Here is a 24205-nt window from a genome sequence, read left to right as displayed (position 1 = left end):
AGTATCTCAATAGAGAACGTTTTTAAACATGTGACTGATTTGAAAGTTAGGTTATGTAATCCATAATCAGCTAGCCGGCGTGTTGTGATAGTAATTTAATTATCCAGTTAGTTATTTATAATTCCAATATTTCAATGGTATTCCTGTTTTTAAAGGTAGGTCATAGTTGACTGTAATAGATTTGACTAATGGTACCCATAAAACGTTTCTCTATACAGCTATAAAATCTTTCCTTTTTACCTCCTTAACCTAAAAATTTCAAGATTCAAGTATAAATTGTAGGCAATATTCTCAAAGTATGATAAGTTATTATTTATTTATTGACAATGATTGTGAACATTTTTATAGTTCTATTGTATAAATAATATTCTGTTCTTTATTCAGGCCAACTCTGGTTGTTTTCATGAGTTATTGTCTGACGTTGCGATGCATTTTATGTTCTCTTCTGCAATGAAACATTTTATTTTATATATTTTTTTCAATATATACGGTATCTAATATTTTGAATTTTGATTATATGTTATTGTGCGGAATAGTAAAATATTTGTTGAGGTTAGATAATTCCGGCTAGAAATGTTGATAACAACATAGACTACTATCAAGCAATGATACCAATCATGAAACAAAACTAAAGTTCACAAATTGAATTCTTTCTATTAAATGTGAAAATCAAATTGTCTTCATACAGCTATCAGCTTGACATATCAAAACAAACCCAAAACTCATCTTTTTAACTACATTTTAAACAAAATAATAAAGTTAAGAAGAAAAATTAGCTAGGTATTGATATTAAACTAGGCTATACAAAATAACTTCAGCATTTACATTAAAAAATTGACAAAATCCTCCGACTTGAGCATAAATTGCCTAGGCTATATATAATAGTTTGCTTTGAATAAAATAAAAGCAATAAAGTAAGTTATTATGTTGTTTGCATAGGCATGAACTTATGAATTATAGTAGAAAAGATGATTCTTTTAAAAAATTCCCGGCGAAGATTTAGTTGGCAACTAATGATTTATTATAAATTAGGCTACAAGTCAATCTAGATTATCTACTTATTAAACTTTACAGTATTCAAGTATCACCTATCACGGATATCATTCCTATCATATATTTGCTATAAGATTTATTTGGCAACTAATGATTTATTAAAAATTAGAAGTCAATCTAGATTATCTACTTATTAAACTTTATAGTATTCAAGTATCACCTATCACGGATATCTTTCTTATCAAATCTTTGCTATAAGATTTTTCTAATATGAATACGTGGCTTTGTGAAGAATCATTGTAGTAGTAATACCCTTTCACAATAAGTAAGCAACGCTCATTTTTTGTATAGGCTAATGTTTTTCCAGGTCAAAGAAACTTGACTAGAATAATATACTGTAATAGGTAGGAGACCATGGCTATGTTAGTAATGGGTCATGAGTAAACCCTCACTGCAGGGTTTCTCAATCCAGAACGTCCTGTGTTAGTCAGGGAGGGTATTTAATATTCCCCTATATTTCTCCATGCTTTCGTCAAACCCTTCTTTCTTCCTTTTGAATGATTTTTAAATGTTTATTAATGTCTGTACTTGTTACCATCCACAACTTTAACAAAATGCATTTTTATGGACCCCAACAATTAAACATTTCCAATTAAAATGTCTTACAATTAATTCTCACACTTTGCAAATATCAAACTAGAGGCGTGAGGATGTGAAATTAAACCACAAAAATTCAGATTTTTCTCTTAACTTATTCAGTCAGGATAATTAAAAAAAATATAGTCCTCGTTTTTTTTTCTACAAGCAATTTTTTAGCCTTGAAACAGACCTATGCTGTTCCAGGACTAGACTCAAAACTTATACTACCGTGGCTTCAATTATGAAAAATAGCCAAACTGTATTTACAGGGACAAATTATAAGTGTAGTCAAGCTTTGTTATATTGATTTTCATAAGACTAAGCTGTGCTTAGTGAGATAAGTTGTGTGTATTTATGGGTTCAAAATTTTATAAAATAACTTGATTAATTCAATATGAAGTGATAATTAAGTGTTATATTTAAATATAGTTTGGTGTTTTAATTTCTCTAAACTCAAAATGTTTAGCTTATATATTTTTGGACGAAAATTGAACTTGAACGTTTTACAGTAGAAACATAACCTATTATTGGACATTTTTAATTATTAATTTATCAAAATTTGGGAATGGAATAGATTTGGGCCAAGCCTGTTGTTCCTTCCTAATCATATTTATATAATTTGTGATTCTGTTCACGAATAAATAAATAGATGAATAAGAGTAACAGTGAATATATTCCTCTTTACAATATTAGAGTAGCCTACATTATTTCCTGTATTTTCATCATTTTTAAATAATTATTCAAGTTCATAATATTTGAATACAGTATTTTTAGTATTCTATATTTCATTTTGAAAGTGAAAAGTTGAAAATGCTTGGAAAAATTATATCGTTTTTCAAAAAAATATTACTATCAAAAATCAATTTCTATAACTTTGTTGAATGGGCTTTAATATTCATCATAGCATTCCTGAATTCTAAACTATACTTTTATTTTATTCTCAGATTAGACAAGTATTAAGTAATTACTTAGCTTGGAGTAGGTAAGTAATTGGTAGTTATGTAAATACAGTGTCAAACTTCATTAGCACAAATCGGATAGAAAAAAAACCATCCTGAGTGTTATTTCACTTATGGATCTAGAAAAAATATCAATTTGTTTCACTTGTATTCCTTCAGTTTCCATCAATTGAATATCATTAAATAATGTCATTATTCATAAATAAGCTGTATTACCCCAGCTTGCACTTTACACCCCAGTTCAGCTAGTTCACACTACTGTATTTATGAGTGTCCACCCTCATTCTATTCATAAAGCAGGTTCTATTCGTTGAATGAGTCGTCAAGATGTTCATAGCCAGGTTGCCAAAAAGGTAGAAGTCAGCTACGGGTCTTCCTTGACACATCACTTGTGTGAACCATATAACTCCTACTCAATAACAATATCTCTTTCCTTAATGTCACATGACTCAGTGATTTTATATTGTAGTTGGGTTGCTCAAACCGGCGGTTTCCTTTATGAGTTGGGCAATTGTGGAGTATTTTAATAACTCAATTTTCAGCTGCCAGTTGACAAAGACTAGACACTCATGTTTTGCTTCTCCTATGTATCATATTTTTCATTTCATTCTCAGTTTCCACTATATTTTGTTGTGATTTTCACTTTTTCTGACATAGTCATCAAGTCTATTATGATCCCTTTGTGTCATTACAACATTTCCTCCAATTCTCGTTCTTTTCAACATCTGGGTATTGTACAGATGGAAATAAATTGGAAATTGCATTTGTTCAAAAATGCTAATGAATGAGAAATTATTATTAAACGAAAATCCCAATTAAATGCTGTAAATCACCCCGAAGACTTCTGCTACTGCAAATATTGACTAATTGATTATTCCCATCTAGCTGTTTACCCTGTTGTCAATATTTGCAGTAGCAGAAGTCTTCGGGGTGATTTACAGCATTTAGTTGGAATTTTCGTTTAGTAATAAATTATCTGGGCATTGAGTTGAGCCCTAGTTTCACTCCTCTTCCTCTTTTATCAATTCAATTTGCGATTCATTATTTATTTTTCTATTTATTGAAATCACTGTTTATGTAAAGAGAAACTTTATAATCCTTCAGTTTCCATCAATTAAAATATAATTCAATAATGTTATTATTCTTCTTATTTCATCATTATTATTATCCACTGCTTTCCCTATAAATACAGAAAAAATTATTGCCCTCTCATACCTCTGTGCTGATATGTATAAAGGTGTTAAGTCAGTTTTCTTGATTTCCCAGGATAGCAAAAACAAAGTTCAAAAAATTCTGTATGAAATTTATGTACCATTATTGAGAGAATTAGAACGCTAATCGTTGCTTTACATATTTCTTCACATGTTTACTGTGTCCAATAATGGTTTCTCACATATTGACATTTTTTATACAGATGTAATCAAAAATGTGTACGACTTAAACCCTTTCCATCAAAGTATGTTATGACTTAACCCCTTTTGACCTTGATTTGAGTTGACTTGTATCATTCATATCAATACCTATTTCTTTTCTTGAAAGTTATAAGTTTACTTGTATCATTTTTACCAATACCTATTAGATTTAATTCCACTTTTTAAAGGTTACGAGTTTACTTGTATCATTTATATCAAGCATGAATGATTTTTTCTAAGATTTATCCATTTTACCATAAGAATAACTCTAAAACAATACCACATAGAATTAAATCCTCTATAAAGAATAAAACAAATTTTTCTGATTAAAAACATGTAGAAAAGTCAAAATCGACATTTTGTGACTTGACCCTTTTCTACTTTTTACTAGATCAATTACTCAAACCACTCACCTCTATCTTTATACCTTTACACAACTTCAAATTTAATATCGTCTCACTTTTTTTCTTTGGAAAATCTTTCTCCTCCCACAGCTACCCTTCCTCCTCCTGAGCTTGAGTACCTTGGATCTTCGAGATTTCAATTTGTCTAGTGTATAAACTTATCCGAAAAGGTTCTGTTAAATTAGTTTTTAAAGGTGAAAAGCAAGGTTAGGGAGATTAGGTTTTGGCTTTTATATTTTAATCTTATTTAAAATGATTCAATAATTTTGGATAATTAACACAAATAACGAAAGGTTGAATTACTCGCGCTTTTGAGATATCACATAATATGAATGACACTTTTCCTGAGTAACCAATCCTCCTCTCTGAGATACTCTTTCTCTTTGAGATATTCTCTCTCATCAACTCTTCCCCACAATTTTCCCATGACCTATTTTTCCAGGTGTTTCTTAATGTGAGACACCCACCTTTCAGGACAACATATTCTGTTCATTTTTGCCTATTCTCTGTTACCATTTGATATGAGTTCTTTGTCCTTTTGTTGCCGGTTGAAGAGTGTTTGTTAAGAGCACCTGAGGATATTTGGCTAAGAAAGGATTATGAATTAGAGCACAGTGTTCCTCCCATCCTTCACTAGGTAAGTTAGTTTCAGACTTCAGTGCAAAAGATTAGTTCTATTGTGAAGACGGGGATAGCAGATGTTCTCTTGAATACCCGATCCCAAACCACCCCCAAACTTAGAGATTCCCACGGTCTCTCTCATTTCTCTCCGGGGGAGGTCTACTAGTTTTGCAGTAGCAATTTTTTTCCACGCAATTCAAATTAGTTTCGGATACTTAGCAAATGATCTACTAATCTGTAAAAATTTACAGGTCAAAGTCAATTTTTTCATAAATTAATTTCCTATTTACATAACCTAGTTGTACATTTCATAATATTATGCCTGTAGAATTTAATTTACAAGTACTTCTCATCTATGTTTACATGAGTCTGAATAAAAAATAAAACATTAATAAAAGACTACAGATGGAAATAAATTGGAAGTTGCATTTGTTCAAATGCTAATTAATGAATAATTATTATTAAACGAAAATCCCAATTAAATGCTGTAAATCACCCCGAAGACTTCTGCTACTGCAAATGTTGACAACAAAGTAAACAGCTAAATGGAAATTCGATGAGCGCTACTAAACAAAAATTTCCATAAGCTTGAATATTTTATAAGTTTGAACTTTTGTATAGTAGCGCTCATCGAATTTCCATCTAGCTTTTTACCCTGTTATCAATATTTGCAGTAGCAAATTTGTTTCAATTATACTTTTTTCAATAAATTTACAAAGCTCAATTTCATCACCCCATTTTTCATATTGCATGAACGAGCTAATTACTGTACATGTGACAGTGAAGGTTAAGAGTACAAGATCCGGTATTATAATAAAGAATATATCGGTATTAGATAAAAAATAACAAGGTATTGAAGTTTCATTAGCAAAAGGCTTCCGATGTTCTTGTAGGAACAATAGTAAAATTTCGATTTTCGAGTCCTCTCCAGAGAGTATAGAATATTACGTTCTACCAGAGACTAATAATCAAGGTATCTTTACTCTATGTTCCTATACTCTCTGGTCCTCTTTTCCATATATTTCTGAAAATACAGCACCTTACTAAATTGATACCTAGGATTAATATTATTACAGTAATCCTAGGTTTATAGTGTGAATAGCCATTAGTATAGGCTACAGTGTTCTTGGAACCAAAATGAAAGATTGCAATAAGAATCAGCATTGACTGACTGGACAATGAATTTTATTACCCAAGTCAGCGAGTTTTATGAACAATGACAACAAGTTGCTGTCTAGGTTGGAGAGGAATAACTTTTGGTCGTTCAGGGAGGGCCTATTACATTGTCGTAAAACAGCGAGCACAGCAGGTTCGGTGCGATTAGAATATAATGTAGATGGAGGAGGAAAGGTAAAATTTAAAATACGAATCCAAAAGGCAACTATGTGTGTTTGTTGATGGTTGGGGGGTGGGGGGAAAGGTCCCAGGTTATCGCCAATTCGATCGACAAAGTATGAATTTCATTTCGGCATAATAATTTCGCTTTCAATACGTAGTCTCTACCAGACGACGGTTTCGTGTCTACTTGGTTTGACCAAACTTTAGTCCACGCTCCCTTGATTTACTGCTCACGAAAATTTTAGGACTAAAAGAATATTCTCATTTCTCCTTCTAAATCCTCCGCCCCCCTCACAACCAGACCCGCATACAAATCGCATGATGCAGTCGATTTTCAAATTGGGACACGCGCCTCTCATAATCCACCTCACCCCTCCCCCACACAACTGCCCTTACCGTTGGAACCTCCATAACGGACCTACCCTCATAGAAGATACTAGAAACCCTAACCATAGCGACGGGCACACTTACACATATTTATAGAACTCAATCGTTGGTAAATTGACCCCACTTTTATAAATGGGTAATTATAAAGCAAATACGGCAGTCCAACCCTCAATTTCCTCTCTGATTAATATCGTTGTTAACTGGACTAAAACACGAGTTTCTCCTGCTGTTTATGTATGTGTATGTGTGATTCTTGAAGGATAAAAGTTCCACAAAAACGGCGAAAATGTTACACTAAATTAAACAATAATTTTGGTCAACGTATAACCACTAAAGAAGAAAATACTTTTTGTTATAGTCTAAAGGTGCGTACACATTTACGCGCCGCGAACATGAGCAATTCACTTTTAATCAGCTGATGCCAAGCTTTTTATATCTGTATCTTACCGTTTCTGTAAAAATACAGATATAGCCAGCTGATTAAAAGTGAATTGCTCATGTTTGCGGCGCGTATATCTGTACGCACCTTAAGAAGTTTTTATTTTATGATATGATAATTATTGTTCTCTAATCCGTGGTGTAACACTGAGCTCGGAAACTTTTTCCAGTTGGATCCATGAAACCAGCAATGAACATAAAAAATGTTGGAAACAAAATAAAACTAGAAGTTTATTAAGTGTAAATATTAAAAAGTTGAAGAAAGGGTATTATCATAGAGAAACAATAGCATAAGTAGATATCCCATGGTATTAGGGCGTTTATGTCGCAACTTTTACTGTTATCTCAAGCTGATAGTCCAAGTAGTTCTTTCTCGTGAAGCTTTATGACGCTGGTAGTCTCTCATATTGTGCCGTTCATACACTCTTACCCGGTCAAAACAGTAAAAATCGACAGTAATCGGCTTGAGATAACAGTAAAAGTTGCGACATTAACGCCCTTTACCATGGGATATCTACTTATGCTATTGTTTCTCTATGGTGGTAATATCTAGTGGGACTAATTTCAATTAAGACATCAAATAGTATTTTGTAATTCTCGTCTTAAGGTGCGTACACATATACGCGCCGCGAACATGAGCAATTCAATTTTAATCAGCTGACTATATCTGTATTTTTACAGAAACGGTAAGATACAGATATAAAAAGCTTGGTATCAGCTGATTAAAAGTGAATTGCTCATGTTCGCGGCGCGTAAATCTGTACGCACATTGAGAAAACGTGTAGTATTGACTACTTGTAGAGGTTGTTACGTGTATTTCAAGATTCTAAAAGACGCTTACTATACGTCCATGAGATCCTGAAAATTATCTCAATAGTATTAGGCTTTTAAACTGTACTATGTAAACTCTTAACTGTAAATTTAACTTTGAGCCCTACACTCTTACCCGGTCAAAACAGTAAAAATCGACAGTAATCGGCTTGAGATAACAGTAAAAGTTGCGACATAAACGCCCTTTACCATGGGATATCTACTTATGCTATTGTTTCTCTATGGTATTATATAAATATTTCTACATTAATCAAACAATGCAAGTAGTCCTATCAATAATATACTTTATTAGTTATTGTGCAGTGGAAGTGGAAATGGGATGAATTGATCAGAATTCAGTTAGCATTTGTACCTAATTAAATCTGATATTTGAGGAAATATTCAAGGTAATTTATAAAATTTGTGCATACATATATATAAATATTTCAAAGTCCTGTATTTGGTTAGCTTCTCAAAATGATGAAGCTGATGTTGAAAAATTCTATTTGGAAATACTCTTGGTTGATTCTTTTTGTTTTGTTTGCAGAACAGAGCACAAGAATCCAGAATGACCAGTTAGAAGGAAGGCCGATAGGAATTCCAGTCAATTCATCCATCTAATCTGCGCGTCAGCTGAGAATTACCATAAACATTATCGGCCTCTCATTGAAAAATGTCTGGGATACGATCATCGTCTTAAATTCTGTTACGGTAAATTTATTCGTTTCAGTTTTATTTGATTTTTTCCTTTCAATTGGAGACCGGTTTTCGGCTTTCGCTAACGAGCTCTTGCAACCTTGAGCATTCATTATGTGGCAAGTTGTACGTGTTTGGCCCGAGTCAATATTCTCCAAATCTCATAGGGATTCGCGCATGCTCGTGCTTAGGTATGTGCCTGTGTAGGTGTGTGTCTGTGTGAGGCACCTGCTCGTGCTATAACGTCTCAAGTTCATGGCAGTTCAAATCACTTTTATAGGTGCTTGTAAGAAATGAAATGTAAACCGGTAACACTATTAACATTTCTGGCTTTTGTCATTTTGATGTCTTGATTGTTACATAATCAATGGTTGTGTGAATCAAGTTCCCATTTTTGAGGAATGTGGGGATTTTAGGGTCCTCTACGCTGCAAGCAGTAAAATGTATCTCTGATTTCAAACATTTTCTTTGGGTGATTGTATAGCTCCAATTGCACTGAGGATGTTGTTCTTCATCCTATAGCAGAATAAAATGTATTTATCTATCATCTTCTATTTATCTTCATTCCTCTCATGATTTACCACGACAGGAGGACTCTTGCAGGATATGAAAATCAACAACATACTAGAGGTGCGTACAGATTTACGCGCCGCGAACATGAGCAATTCACTTTCAATCAGCTGACTATTTCTGTATTTTTACAGAAATGGTAAGATACAGATATAAAAAGCTTGGCATCAGCTGATTAAAAGTGAATTGCTCATGTTCGCGGCGCGTAAATCTGTACGCACCTCTAGTATGCTGTTGATTTTCATATCCTACAATAGTCCTCCAGTCGTGGGTAACTCATGAGAGGAATGAAGATAAATAGGAGATGATAGACAGATACATTTTATTTTGCTGTAGGACCTACGGTCATCAGCAACGTTAAAGCTGTGAGTGAAAAACTCTTCCAATGAGCAGGAAGGGTTAGCACACAGAACTTCAAAAAAATAATTTTTTAATCGATCAATGGGGAGATTCTTTATCTCCCCTTTTTAAACTAGTAGTTCTGTAAACAGTAGACCTCACGCAGTATTTTCATCCACAAGTACCTGATTGAAACTATAGACCTTATGGAAATACAGCAATAGACTGGCTTCTTCACACATCTGTGTAATTACTTATCAGCTGATTTATGGTGAATGATTCTATAGCCTGATTTTTACTCTAATATTGGCGTATGAAGGAGGCTCCTTTTTCCTTTTATATTATCCTTGAAATGCCAAATTTTCAAAAACCTTGTATATACGTCGACGCGCAATTAAAAAAGGAACATACCTGTCAAATTTCATGAAAATCTATTACCGCGTTTCGCCGTAAATGCGCAACATATTAACATTCAAACATTAAGAGAAATGCCAAACCGTCGACTTGAATCTTAGACCTCACTTCGCTCGGTCAATAATAGTTTATTACATAATCATAATGATGGCATCTGGATAGATCAACTGTTTCAGGTAGGATCCGGATCGCCAGAGTTTTAATTTTTTATAAGTGATTGTAAGATATTTTTCAATGATAATTATAACGCACTAGCAGATCACTAGAAAGCACTAGGAGGATGGATCAACTCCCAGAAAATAATTAATAGGTCTTTGGAATCATATAGGATATATAACATCTACTCACCGTTTGACTTTTTCAATAACAATTTCAATTCCTAACCATCAATATAGGTTTGATAAAAAAAAACAGTTTTTATTTGCTTACTTTCATCAATTATTACCATCCTCAATGAGAGTAAAAGAGTTTAAGGTATCCTCAATAAAAGTTTTGTTACTACTTGTATCATAGAGAAACATTAGCCACAGAGAAGAAAATTCCTTCTACTTTGTGCATTAGCGTAAGTAGATATCCCATGGTATAGGGCGTTTATGTCGCAACTTTTACTGTTATCTCAAGCCGATTACTGCCGATTATTGTAGATTTTTACTGTTTTGACTGGATAAGAGTTTATGAACAGCACAATATGAGAGACTACCAGCGTCATAAAGCTTCACAGGAAAGAACTAAGTGGACTATCAGCTTGAGATAACAGTAGCAGACATAAACACCCTATACCATGGGATAGCCTATCTACTTATGCTATTGTTTCTCTATGCTTGTATCAAGCCAAATGTAAGTTGAATACGACAATCATTCTTAGATGATTAGATTTACATCTAAGTATAATATCTCTTATTATCTATTTATTTTCACCCTTATCCTCCTCATGTATTCCAAAAGTACCAATATAAAATTATAAATTATCATATTCTTCCTATAGCAGTGAGTGTAGAGGCATTGATAGGCCAATTTTTTTCTTGTTAGCTCTAACGTTCTAAGCCAAATGTAAGTTGAATATGAAAACTATCCTTAGATGATTAGACTCATATCTAAGTATAATATCTCTTATTTTTTTCACCCTTATCCTATTAATGTATTCCAAAAGTACCAATATAAAATTATAAATTATCATATTCTTCCTATAGCAGTGAGTGTAGAGGCATTGATAGGCCAATGATTTTCTTGTTAGTTCTAACATTGATAACACAAGAGATTGTGTCATCAACAACCAGCCAGTTATTTAGTGAAACGTATATGGTTGAAATGCCGACGGCCTCCATCACTCAAGAGATAACAATCACCCGAAATCCAGCAGTTATTCAAAGATACTAGAGAATCGTTCAACACACTGATATGAAACCCGCATAACAATTCTCCCATGGATGCTTTTATTCTCACAAAAATCTGGATTTGGTAACTAAAGCTTGTATTTCGTTTTTAAACGGTCGTTTTGTCTAGTCGTAGTGGGTTCATATTTTACCCAAAACTAATGTATCAGTGTGTGAACCACATGACCGTTGAAATGGCTCTCATGTATGTGGGTTGGTGGCCTATCTTCACACGATAACTTTTGTAATTTAATAGCTGATAACTGTTGTAGACATTCCCGATTTCGGTTGGAGCATGACGTACTATCCAGTGATACATAGCCTACACTTTGAACTTGAGATTTCAATGAACTTGCAATCAATGTACTATAGTCAGGGCCGGCGGAAGAGGTTTTGTTGTCTAGGCGGAAAATCCGTTTGACACCCTCGCAATAATTAACACAACATTTTTCCTCAAAGATTTACAGTTATTTACTTTTGTATAAACATATTTACCCTCCCTACTGAGAGAGAAAAAAATTACCTACCATATTCATAAAACTGAAAATTTTATTCCAATTATTTATTGGAATATCGGGGACCGAGCTTCGCTCTGGAGTATAAAAGCATAAAAAAACTATTACGAAAGAAGAAATTATAATAACATTCATACAGAAATGTCCTATCTAATCACAGTAAATTGAGATTAATTCCCAGAGGAATGCAAAAATTCCCCTCACAAAGGCCCAGCTGCACAAAAGCCGGTTAAATTTTAATCCTGATTAACTTCTCATGAACCAAATCAGAGAAGACCATTTCAAAAAGCTGGATCTACTGGAATTAATCAGGATTGAAAATAACCTGGCTTTTTAGCAACCGGCACTAAGTACTTGATTGAATGATTACAAAAGTTCAACAGCTAAGTCATAATTTTGACACAGTCCCACAGACATGAACTCGCTCACTCACTTCCATCACCAACAGACGACGAAATAATTATTATCAGCTGTTTTTCCAAGGATGAATAATAATTATCCTTTTAATGTCCTCCAGCGAGTTTTCCCAGGGATGAGACCTTGTGCAATTGAATCTTTATTGACCGAGCGAAGTGAGGTCTAAGATTCAAGTCGACGGTTTGGCATTTCTCTTAATGTTTAAATGTTTAAATATTTATATATTGCGCATTTACGGCGAAACGCGGTAATAGATTTTCATGAAATTTGACAGGTATGTTCCTTTTTTAATTGCGCGTCGACGTATATACAAGGTTTTTGAAAATTTTGCATTTCAAGGATAATAAGTTATAAAAGGAAAAAGGAGCCTTCTTCATACGCCAATATTAGAATAAAAAGCAGACTATAGAATTATTCATCATAAATCAGCTGACAAGTGATTACACAGATGTGTGGAGAAGCCAGTCTATTGCTGTATTTCCATAAGGTCTATAGTTTCAATCAGGTACTTGTGGATGAGAATACTGCGTGAGGTCTACTGTTCACAGAACTACTAGTATTATAAACCTACTATGTTCTGAATAAAATTTCGTGAGAATCGTTAGAGCCGTTTTCGAGATCCGGTGAAATACAAACATATAAACATCTGAACATATAAACAGAAGTTGCTCGTTTAATAGTATAGGATAGAGCAAACAAAATAATACAATTTTCAGAAGAGAAAATGAAGAGAAGAAAACAGAAGAGAGAAAAAGAGAAAACAGAAGAGAGAATGATTATGATGATGAGATTATAGCTTCTAAAGGCCCAATTTTAAGGGACGACAGAATATTATCGGCTATATTATATTACTGTATAATATAGCACTTCTTTCACTGCTTCAGTATTATTGTAATCTTCTAACATTCAATTTGTGTTTTCACTATTGTAGTCTATCACGTCGACTATAGCCTACGATAATAGTACAGTAATAGAACAATTTTAGGCTACAGCCGTTAATCGCCCCTAGAGTCGAAGCTTAGGAATTGGACCTTTGCGTTGACACTTTACCAGTCGAATTAATTCTGCATCATGAAATTGCACATTGATTTTCTAAACTTTATGAAGCACTTCTTTGACTTTCAGGCCTACTTTAAAAAAGTGTGATTTGATGTCGAATTGGATTGAGAAAAACTACTTATCTTTAAACTATTTTTTCTTTCTTCTCAGAATGACTTCTGTATAATAGTAGAACCTTTTTATTTTGTTTTATTATTTGGTGTGTTCATTTTTTCTGTTATCTAAAACTGAGTTTAAATTTTCTTTACTGGATATTTTTCAGAGAGACCTTACATAAAGACTTTCTATTTCTTTGAATATTTGTATAAAATATTGCATTTTCAATTGCTTACTTGTGAGAGCATGGGTTATTATCATTGTGCTCTCATATGTATCTCAAAATGAATAAACAACTTCAAATTGCAATAATTCTCATCGTTATGTAATTGGGAAAATCCTCCAATTGTATAGCCTATAAGGTGTAATCATTTATATCCTTTCCTGTTGTGAGAAATATTACCAGTAAAAATTCTCTTTCACAATATCCAGGCCAGATGATGTGAGAGATACACGCCAAAATGCTGCAAATGAGCACAAAATTTGAAGCAAATGCTGGAAAAGAAACAAAGCATGAACCAGACGATCCCAATTAAGGTTAACGGTGCCTGGTCTCGTTTTTATTAAATTTTTGCTCTGTGAGCCTCAAGCGTCTCGAAGCTGAATTTTTCTCGTTATTTGAAGTTGCCCGCCAAATTTGAAGACGTACATTTTTGGATGCGCGCGCACAGAAGACAGGAAACAAAAGGTCATACAATGTTTCCATGGCGCATTGGCCATTGACACAGTTGCCTTGACTCAGTTTCAAGGTCATGCCTTACTAGGCCCTACCACTACTTCTACCCACTCGCTAAATTAAATCTTCTTCTCATACTAATTTTGGTTCTTTTCACTTTCCATCTAATCGTGTATCAACGAATCTTAATAATCGTAATAATTACAGTACCTTACTGCTCAATGTAATTTTGTTTTCCTTGTGTGCTATTTATGATATTCATATCTATATTTTACAGTGATATAAAGTAAACTTATTCTTTTTATCGTTTAATATCGGGGCACCGAGCTTCGCTCGTTATTTTTATTTATTGATAAACATAACACAGTTCTCTAAAATGATCTTGTTCATATTTCACAACTGGCTATAATTATGTCATATTATGAATTTCGGGGATGCGATATTTTGATTTTTCACATACTCACTCGCATACTCACTTTTTTACTATCCACAGCTGGTTCAGTCAATGATGAATATTATCCTTTTAATGTCGATCAGCGAGTTTTCTTAAGGATGAGATTTAGTGCAATCAAATCTTTTTATCATAAACCTACTATGTTCCAAATTTCGTGAAAATCGTTAGAGCCGTTTTCGAGATCCATTAAACATAAATAACCAGATATATAAATACAGAAATTGCTCGCTTAATATAATAGGATTCTTTTAGGTTCGTTGCACACAAGCCTGTTAAATCTTAATAATTATTAAATTCCATGAAAGCCAATCAGAGAAGGTTTTTCTGAGAAGGCTTCTCTGATTGGTTCTCGTGGAATTGAATCAGGATTAAAAGTTAGCAAACTTTTCTGCAACCGGGTGCTAGATCGTAATCACTCTCCACAATGTAAAGATGATCTAGATTCTAGAAAGTTGTCTTCAATTTTACTTGTCATAGCGGTCTTGTAGCGTTAGGAGGGGCGAGTTGTCATCATGTAATTTGAAATTCATCTGCAACCAAATTATTGCAACTGTAAATGATTAAGTATTTTGTCCAAGGGTTTATGTTCCTATATAATTTTTTTATTTGAATAATAGTCAATTGGTTTTTATTTTTTAAACATTCTTTTGAATGAGTGATCACATTTTTTTAATTTGAACACTATAAATTCAACATTTTCAGAACAATGCATACGTTTGAACTAGGATGTTGAACGATATTTAGTGACGTAACATAACCTCATTTTTGACAGTATCATAATTCAAGAGAGCAATAGTTCTGGGCTATTTTTCAAATTTGCAATCCGATCCCTACACATTAAAAAATTTCAGAATAATGTATACTTTTGGAGAAGGGGGTTGAGCGATAGTTGAATGAGCGAAGCGAATTCTATGTTTCAAGTCAATCGGCGTTTGTCTGCTGTTTGTTTGTTTGTACCGCAGTTACAGTCTCAGTTATGGTCCGATTTGGATAAAATTTGGTATAGAAGTACTTTGAAACAAGGCGCAGAAATGTATGTATTCAACATTTTTAAATTCATTCCCGTTTCAATATGGTGGCCCTTTATTCGGAAGTCTTACGCTAAAAATCAATCTAACTTTTCAATACTTTATCAGATCAGGTTCAAATTGGGCTCATTCTTCTCAGCTCTTCAAAGCGGTATTATTTCATGTATCACAAGTTGAAAATTTTTGGTATTTCGATTTTTTTTCCCCAAGTCCCAATTCAAGTTTCAGATTTTTTATCTTTTAAACCGTGCTTCCGAGCTCAAACGTGTAGAGGACCTTTATTATTCAGCGATCCAAGGTGGTCTTATTTCATATATCACATGTTCAAAATTTCAAAAATTTAGAATTCGATAATCCCCCCCTCCCAAAGTCACAAATTTCAAGTTTCAGATTTCTTATCTCTTTAGCTGTGCATCCTAGCTCAAAAGTGTAAGAAACTTTTATTTTCCAGAGCTCAAAGACGGTCTTCGGTCTTCATACATTACATGTTGAAAATTTTAAATTTTTTGTAATTCAATTATTTACCCCCCCCCCCCAAGACCCACATTTCAAGTTTCAGATTTTTTATCTTTTTAACCGTGCATCCTAGCTCAAACATAAAAAGAAGTTCTATTTTTCAGCGTCCACCACCGATCCTATTGCATTATATATATCATTATACTCTAAATCCAATTTGTATGTGTGTTTGTGTGTGAATAGGCGGGCGTGTGTCAGTAGTGATTTTAGAGAGTGTAGCGAATTCTGCTGTTCTCTGAACTACTAGTTTTAGAAGTAACACTTATTATCAACAATATCATGCTATCATAATTATTCAGGAGAGCATCAGTTTCGGGCTTAGTTTGGTGATCATTCTATCTCTTGTTTAAATAAATGAATTCATTCATTTGTGTGTGAATTTGTCACTTAATATGTAAACAGAATGAGAGCACTAAGCAGTGCAAATTCTAACTCAGTATATAGTCATAGAGAAACGATAGCATCCCTATCGTCTTACAGTACTCAAGTAAATGAAAAAAAACTCGAATTATTTCTAGGGGAGGATAATGTAAGTTTATTTTTGGGATCGGCCACTTTGGCTATCTGCTTGATCTATCACATCTCTATTATAACGGTGGGTGATTCCAGATATAATTCCACCTATAAGTGACTGCTTCATTGCTCGAAACTGATGTTTTACTTTGATAGATCATTTGGTATAATAGGTGGCCCAGAAGTAATAAATGATAATTTAGTGTTGCCCGATTACGATTCTATCTGAAGTGGGAAATTACATGGATGATCGCATCGACAGGGCTTTCTACCTTCGTTTATGTGGGCTGACCATTCAGCTGCTTTTCGGCAGCTGCTTCTTTGGAGACAAAAAGTTCATCGAAAGTTGTATAACGCTATTTCGGCCCATCTTTCTGATCTTCTGTAATAATTAAAAAACTGTAAAATAACCTCAAAAGTTACTTTATCGTATCTTTGAAGATACAGCAATTCATGCTCCTACTTTTTCGCTGAATCCACTTTCCAAGAAAAACATCATTAGCAACCTCCTGTCATTGCCACCAACAAACTCATCTTATTTAGAATAATTTTCCATCTCACCATCGTCTGTGAGATGATTCATTATCCAAATTGCCTATTCCATTTTTCCGTCAGTTGACCTCTTTTTTATAATTAATTATTAGAAAAGTTGTAATATATGTTTATATTGTAAATATGGAGACGATATGAAGGTACCTCCTTGATAAGTCCGGTGTCCCTGCAAACAGTGTCTCTAGCACTTTCAATGGAGAAAATAATAGATGACATGGCTAAATCTTCACAATATACTGTACTTACTGTACTGGCCCTTCTCATTAGATTAAAAGTTGTATTCATGAGCGAGGTCTACTGTTCGCAGAACTACTAGTTATGTAGATACAAATGTGTTGTTAATGTTTGTTATAACTTTCTTTGATGCTTGACGTTTGAAACATTTTAACTTTCTTCTTGTCTCTAATTTTTGGACAGGAGTAGTTGTGAACCTGTGATTATAGCCACCAATAACCCACATTCAAATAAAAAATAGTTTATTTACTTTATTGTAAGAATTTTAAATCTCCAATGTTTTAAAAAGCTCATTTTCCGAAAAGTTCGTTGAAATTGATTAGGCCTAGTTACTCATTTTGTCGTAACATGGTTCACACTATTAACATAATTTATTATCTATGAGTTGATTACTGATCATAAATACCATCTGAAAGGATGTGGAACAACTTAGTTTACTGGATGATAACAGTGTTGTGGTTGAACTAGTATGCCGCAATAGTGTCATAGGTCACTTATATACACGGGCGCAATGTAATTTTAATTGTTTGCTCTACAAAAGAAGACAAAGGTCCAATAATTATCATGTTATATAGTTAGGAGCTTTGTGAGTTGAAGAGGAAATTTTATGCCATTGTATTGTTTGATTGCAAGCTGCCATTTCCTGCCCTTGCGGCCTTGGCATGCATGTATGGTGGCCGTTTTAAAAGTTAAATTTCTGTCTAAATAGAGAACGTCTTATTTACAAATCAAATCTTCCATGGCAAATAGATTAATAGGTTATTGATGAATCTCAAACATTGAAACCAAAATCCGATACAAGTATTGGCTTAGTAGGCTACAGGTTTTATTGGAAACAGTATTTTGAGCTCATTATACAAAGGAGTGTAAGGAGGTGTATAGGCTAATCTCGATCAATCACTTAATATGTATCTGAGATCGAATTTGATTGACGTTTGAGAAACTGACAGAGTTGTTTTATCACTAATCAATCATTGAGTACAGAATCTACCCTTAAACCTACCACAGTATCTACCTTTGTCTCTATTGCATTTATCAATTTATAGATTTCCAATATTATTATGAGCTCATAACTAGATGGTCCTGGCTGAAGTATAACAGTCGTGAGGCCCATTGACGGCTTAGATGATATAATCAGGCTGGATGTGATTTTTCGGTTAGGGAATCCCTAGATGTAATATAAATATTATTATATTAATTTACAAACTTAATGCTGTAAACCACTCGGAAGAATTCTGTCACTGCTACTGTAAATATTGACAACAGGCTGAACAGCTAGAAGGAAATTCGATGAGTGGAATTTTTTAGATTTCCTTTGCAGTAGGTAGCAGAAGTCTTTGAGGTTGTCGATTACATTTGAAATTTGGATTTTTGTTTATTATTAATTTATTTATTAATATTCATTATAATTTGAACAAATGCAATCTTTTTCCGAATCTTTATTTCCAAATATTATTATTTTTATTATGAATTTCCTATTCATTACGGGCGCAAAAAATATACTAAATCGATTAATTATTCCATTCGTAAAAGTTTCACCTGACATTTTCCTCCATGTAGAGGTAAATTGCAATTCGTCCAATCAAACTAAGTTCAGTTATGATCAACAGAGCTGTAATTATTTTTGCAACATAGTACAATGATAAACACAGGAAATGAAAATTTGATCTAATAAAAAGGGCATAGCTACCTGTTGATGTGAGAATTGAAAACCATCAATTTGAAAACATTAGAACCAACAATCATCTCTCTAGAGTTTTCGATTACTGATGTGAGATATCTATAATTGGTTAATTTTTTAAATTACATGTTTCAGGGGGAAAATGAAATTTCTGTAACTTTCTTCCTGTTTGTGGAATATCCCCGAGCGTTTTTTGAGAAGTGACAAAGGGATTGTTCGTCCAATCAGCAGGAAGTAATCCATCTGACCGAAATACGAAGGACATTGTCCGCAGGTGTACACCAACACAGCGGGATCTCACACTAACAACAATAGCCTTGAGAATGGATTTCGCAATAGTGGTAGCAGGCTAGCAAATATCGGCAGATGTCTTAAAAATTGCCAGAAGTTTGATGGTCCCAAATCCACATTGAACAAACACATTGACTGCATGTTTTTGTCAAATACGGGAGAATAGAATCGAAACAAACATTTTGGACCAAGTAAAGTCAACAATGTTGTACATTCCAGGATTTTTCCTGAGTTATCACTGTCATGAATAAATTGAGAAGTGTGAGATTGTGTGAAAATCTCACACCAGTCAAAACCTGATTTAGCGTTTTTGTTCCATAATTTGAGTATTTTAATGAAATGACTTCTTCATTGTAAGTTAAGTTTAACCCCAAAAAATAAATGTTTTTTGTGTTACATTTTGAATACTTGATTAATTTTATAATAAAATCCAATTCTTTTCTGCTGGATATAATATTATATTATGAAGGGTCAATTGAATAATATTACCATAGAGAAACAATAGCGTAAGTAGATATCCCATGGTATAGGGCGTTTATGTCGTAACTTTTACTGTTATCTCAAGCTGATAGTCCACGTAGTTCTTTCCTGTGAAGCTTTATGACGCTGGTAGTCTCTCATATTGTGCCGTTCATACACTCTTACCCGGTCAAAACAGTAAAAATCTACAATAATTGACAGTAATCGGCTTGAGATAACAGTAAAAGTTGCGACATAAACGCCCTATACCATGGGATATCTACTTACGCTATTGTTTCTCTATGATATTACTCATATGCTTAGAACAGAAAATTCAACAAATAATTTATTCTCCTGATGTTTGGTATTCTAGGTCATTGTCATTCAAGTATGCATCATATTTTGTAAATCAAATTTATAAGTGTTGTTATGCAAGAAGTACATTGTATTGTAAACAACCCTTCTCGCACACTGACTAGTTTCTCGGTGAGGTGTATTATTCTATAATTATTGTTTATATTTAAGTATTTTTTGTAAATAAATGTTTGTTGAGAATAAAATATTATTTTATTTCATTTCTATTTCCAATATTTGTTTTACAAAATATTTACAATAAAAAGATTTCTATGCAAAAATTAATTTTCTGTCAGTGTGTTCATTCAATTATAAAATATTATGATAATTATAATGATTAGATGATAAGTACTTCATCAAACGTGATTATTGAGTACCGGTTAGAGATCTTTCACCTGAAGCTACAGCCATTTTGAGTAGGACAACAAAACTACTGTATGCCTAAAAAATCTACCGCATCATGAAAAGAGTTCGAAAACACCTGGGAAAGCTTCCCGGGGACTCTTCCACTCTGAATGGTCCTTTTCATCAGGGAACACCTGGCATTGGGTAATCTTGCACGTTGAGACCTGTTGGAGCTGTTGATGCAAGAATGTTTACTTTCATTCAAAATAGAGAATTTAGACTTATTCTTCTATTCCTCTCTGATACCTTGATTTATTTGATCCGGTAAGCTTGGTAAGATTGCTTACAAGATTTGGCTGTCTCAATCAAGAACAAGAAATATTTTCTCTACCAAAAATCAACTACTGATACAATATTAATGATCACATACAGTGAGAATGAAGACATACTCTTTCACGAACAATAAATTCACTCTTAATAAATTCTGGAGGTCAATACACTGGTATATATTAAGGTGCGTACAGATATACGCGCCGCGAACAGGAAATTCACTTTTAATCAGCTATCTGTATTTTTACAGAAACGGTAAGATATAGATATAAAAAGCTTGGCATCAGCACCTTTACACATACAATACACATACATTGCTATAATATCTTTGAAATATTAAATCTTCTCAGTACTTATGAGGTACCCAGTATGAAATGTTTATTTTTTATTTCATGACTAGTAAGCTAATTTTTATTTGTATCAGCCTAGTTATTTCAAAACAAAATTATGAAAACTAGCAGGTAACCCGTGGTCTGCAAGGGTCTAATTATTACCTTGAAAAACTGGAAACTTGACCTACTGAAATCTTGGAGAATTTGAAATTGGCCTATAATCATCCTTGGTAAATCAAGGATTTAAAAAAATTCAAGTTAATCAGTCCATTAGTTCAGATGTGATGATGTGTCGTCATTCGTGAATTTCCTATCCCGTACGTGTATAAGCCTATTCTTTCCTTTATTGTATATTATAGATAGATGACCGGATATGAATGATCCAATAATGGAAACAGAAAATGATTTCCTGAACTCATAATTGAAAAATTGAAATTATGAATTAAAAAAAACATATTTTTCGAAATAGTGCTGACCTGTAGATAAAGTAGTAGCAATCGCCTTCCTGGGAATTCGCTATTCTAAATGCTGACAGAAATGTTAGTCTCATCTTCCATACTGTTTCAATTGAAGTGGATAAACAAGGAGGGTAGCTAATAAAGTTGACATAGACATACGACGTCCGGTCCAACATACAGGGCCAAGCCACTCTGCGCATGTCAATGCCAAATTCCAACAACTTTTTTGACTATTGACGATTCTTTGTAGATGTAACAGTCCTTTGCATAACACATGTGGTGTGAATTTTAATTCATTTTTATTGTCGTCTCTCGTCCAAGGGCTGATGTCAGACTGCATGTATTTCGCTTACATTATATGAATACTGATTTGAATATTATGATTTGGGACAATATGACAAGTGTATGCATACTATACCTCCTATAACATAGAAACAGTGGACATGGTAATAAATATTATTATGATTTGGGACAATATGACAAGTGTATGCATACAATATACCTTCTTCAGCACAAAAAAGTGGACATAGTAATTATGAATCATTATTGTTGACTCCACTCTCTCCATTATTACAGCACTTAGTTCCAAAATTAGATTTTACATTTACTGAACTACTGAATCCCATCATTCAATAAATGCATTACTCATCTACATATTATTAAACAGTGAGAAGGCTGGTATAAAGTCCATATCTATATTAAAATCCATATTTGGATGTTTTTCCACTGATAAACTAAGGGATATCAGTAAAATTAGCATAATCAATTATTGTATCTTGAAACTAACAATGCATGAACCCATGATCCCTGTGTTATATAGTGAGTACAATTGTTGAATAAAATTAAACACCCATATACTGTAGCTTTCTTAAATTCTAACTAATAAAGCTTTATTATTGATAAATTGATTTGATTTGATTCTATTTGTAACATCTGTAATAGCATGTATTATCTGCGGATATGAGTTGATATCTCCAAATTATGTCAATGAAATATTGAACTCTATTTTAAACTCGAGACTCTCTTCATACTATCTTCATTATAGGCTGTATTGGATTCTAACTTGCAGATAAAATGGACTGTTTATTTGATAAATTGATTTGATTTGTAACATATTCTCTAATAACATGTATTATCTGCGGATATGAATTAATAACTCCCAATTATGTCAATAATTAAATATTGAACTCTTGAAAGACTATTTGAAACTTAATAAAATGGTAAACTAAAATAAAATTAAATAAAACTACTTCATACTCTTCAGTCGATTTCATACTCTCGTCATTATAGGCTGTAGGGAAAATTGGATTCTAACTTGCAGATAAATGGACTGTCAAGATGATTATAGCGGATGAACACATTGCTTATGAGCTTTGTTTCTTACAATATCCATTGAAAAAGCAGTTCTTTGTTTGGAGAAAATAATCATGATAGTGTTTGAATACAATAAAAGTGATGGATTAATAAAACATAAAGAAATAAATAATTTTAATTAAAATAATTAAGAAATAAAATTAATGAAACTTAGAAATGTGTACTTGAAAATATCTATTCCACAGATGGAAATTACTGAGATATTGCAATTTTTTTATAGTAGCGCTCATCGAATTTCCATCTAGCTGTTTACCCTGTTGTCAATATTTGCAGTAGCAGAAGTCTTCGGGGTGAATTACAGCATTTAATTTGGATTTTCGTTTAATAATAACAATAATTTCTATTCCATTGAAAAAATTATTCCTGGAGCCCTATTGAGGAAAGTGGAAAGTGTTTGGAGTGCATATCAAAAGTGAGCTCTAATAGAATAATCCAATTATTGGAGATTGATGAAAGAATATTGAAATGTTGGAGGGAAGTAAGCATTACTGAGTTGAAAGGACTTTGTGAAGGGTATAAAAAATAAATGAGAGCCCCAGCCGGAAATGAATGGCGAAACCTGAGACATCCTAAAGTCCAAGTAAATGGAAGAAATAAAATAAAATTAGAGAATGTGTTTGAGGTTGTGGAAGAACAAAAAAAATTAAACACGACGGCTCCAATTTGTGAAGAACGAAGAGCTTGGTTTTAGTCGGAGGCACAATACCGAAATGAGTGAGCCCTGAAATTGAATGGACGTGTGGAGTGGGCCTAACGGGTAAGTCCATGGTTTATGCCGAAGGTCAGGTTGGAGTTGGACTGGCGACGCCATGAAACTTGATATATTCCGGTGGAACGGAACAGAACCGCCCTAAAAATGTCGAAACTGGAGGAAGCTGTGAACGAACGCCGAAAATTTGTACGGACGGACCATGGACACCTAAACAAGCAGCTTGGTTGTCGGCCTCAGGCGTTTACAGCTCCTTTTCTTGTAGCGGCGGCTTTTTCCTTTTGCACTTTGTGCCTTATTCCTTTTAATAGGCAAACGGTCTTCCCTTTTCTGAGAAAAAGGTCAGTTGATCGCCTGCTGCACCAATGACCGGCGCGGCGCCTTTCCGGAATGCCAGTCCAGTCACAACATTGTAATTC

The 24205-nt window shown here is 33.5% G+C and overlaps 1 long non-coding RNA gene across 1 annotated transcript; it reads left to right on the top strand.

The window, feature by feature from the left end:
- Nucleotides 1-25: 25 nt before the first annotated feature.
- On the top strand, nt 26-20444 carry LOC111044320. The gene is made up of 3 exons (XR_005571395.1): nt 26-155; nt 8549-8712; nt 19270-20444. It is a non-coding gene; the product is annotated as an uncharacterized LOC111044320 (long non-coding RNA).
- The last annotated feature ends 3761 nt before the right edge of the window (nt 20445-24205 follow it).

The sequence above is a fragment of the Nilaparvata lugens genome, chromosome 5 (genome assembly GCF_014356525.2).
Source record: "Nilaparvata lugens isolate BPH chromosome 5, ASM1435652v1, whole genome shotgun sequence".
Taxonomy (NCBI): Eukaryota; Metazoa; Arthropoda; class Insecta; order Hemiptera; family Delphacidae; genus Nilaparvata; species Nilaparvata lugens.
Note: the sequence above shows the minus strand (reverse complement) of the source record. Positions and strands in the feature narration are given on the sequence as shown.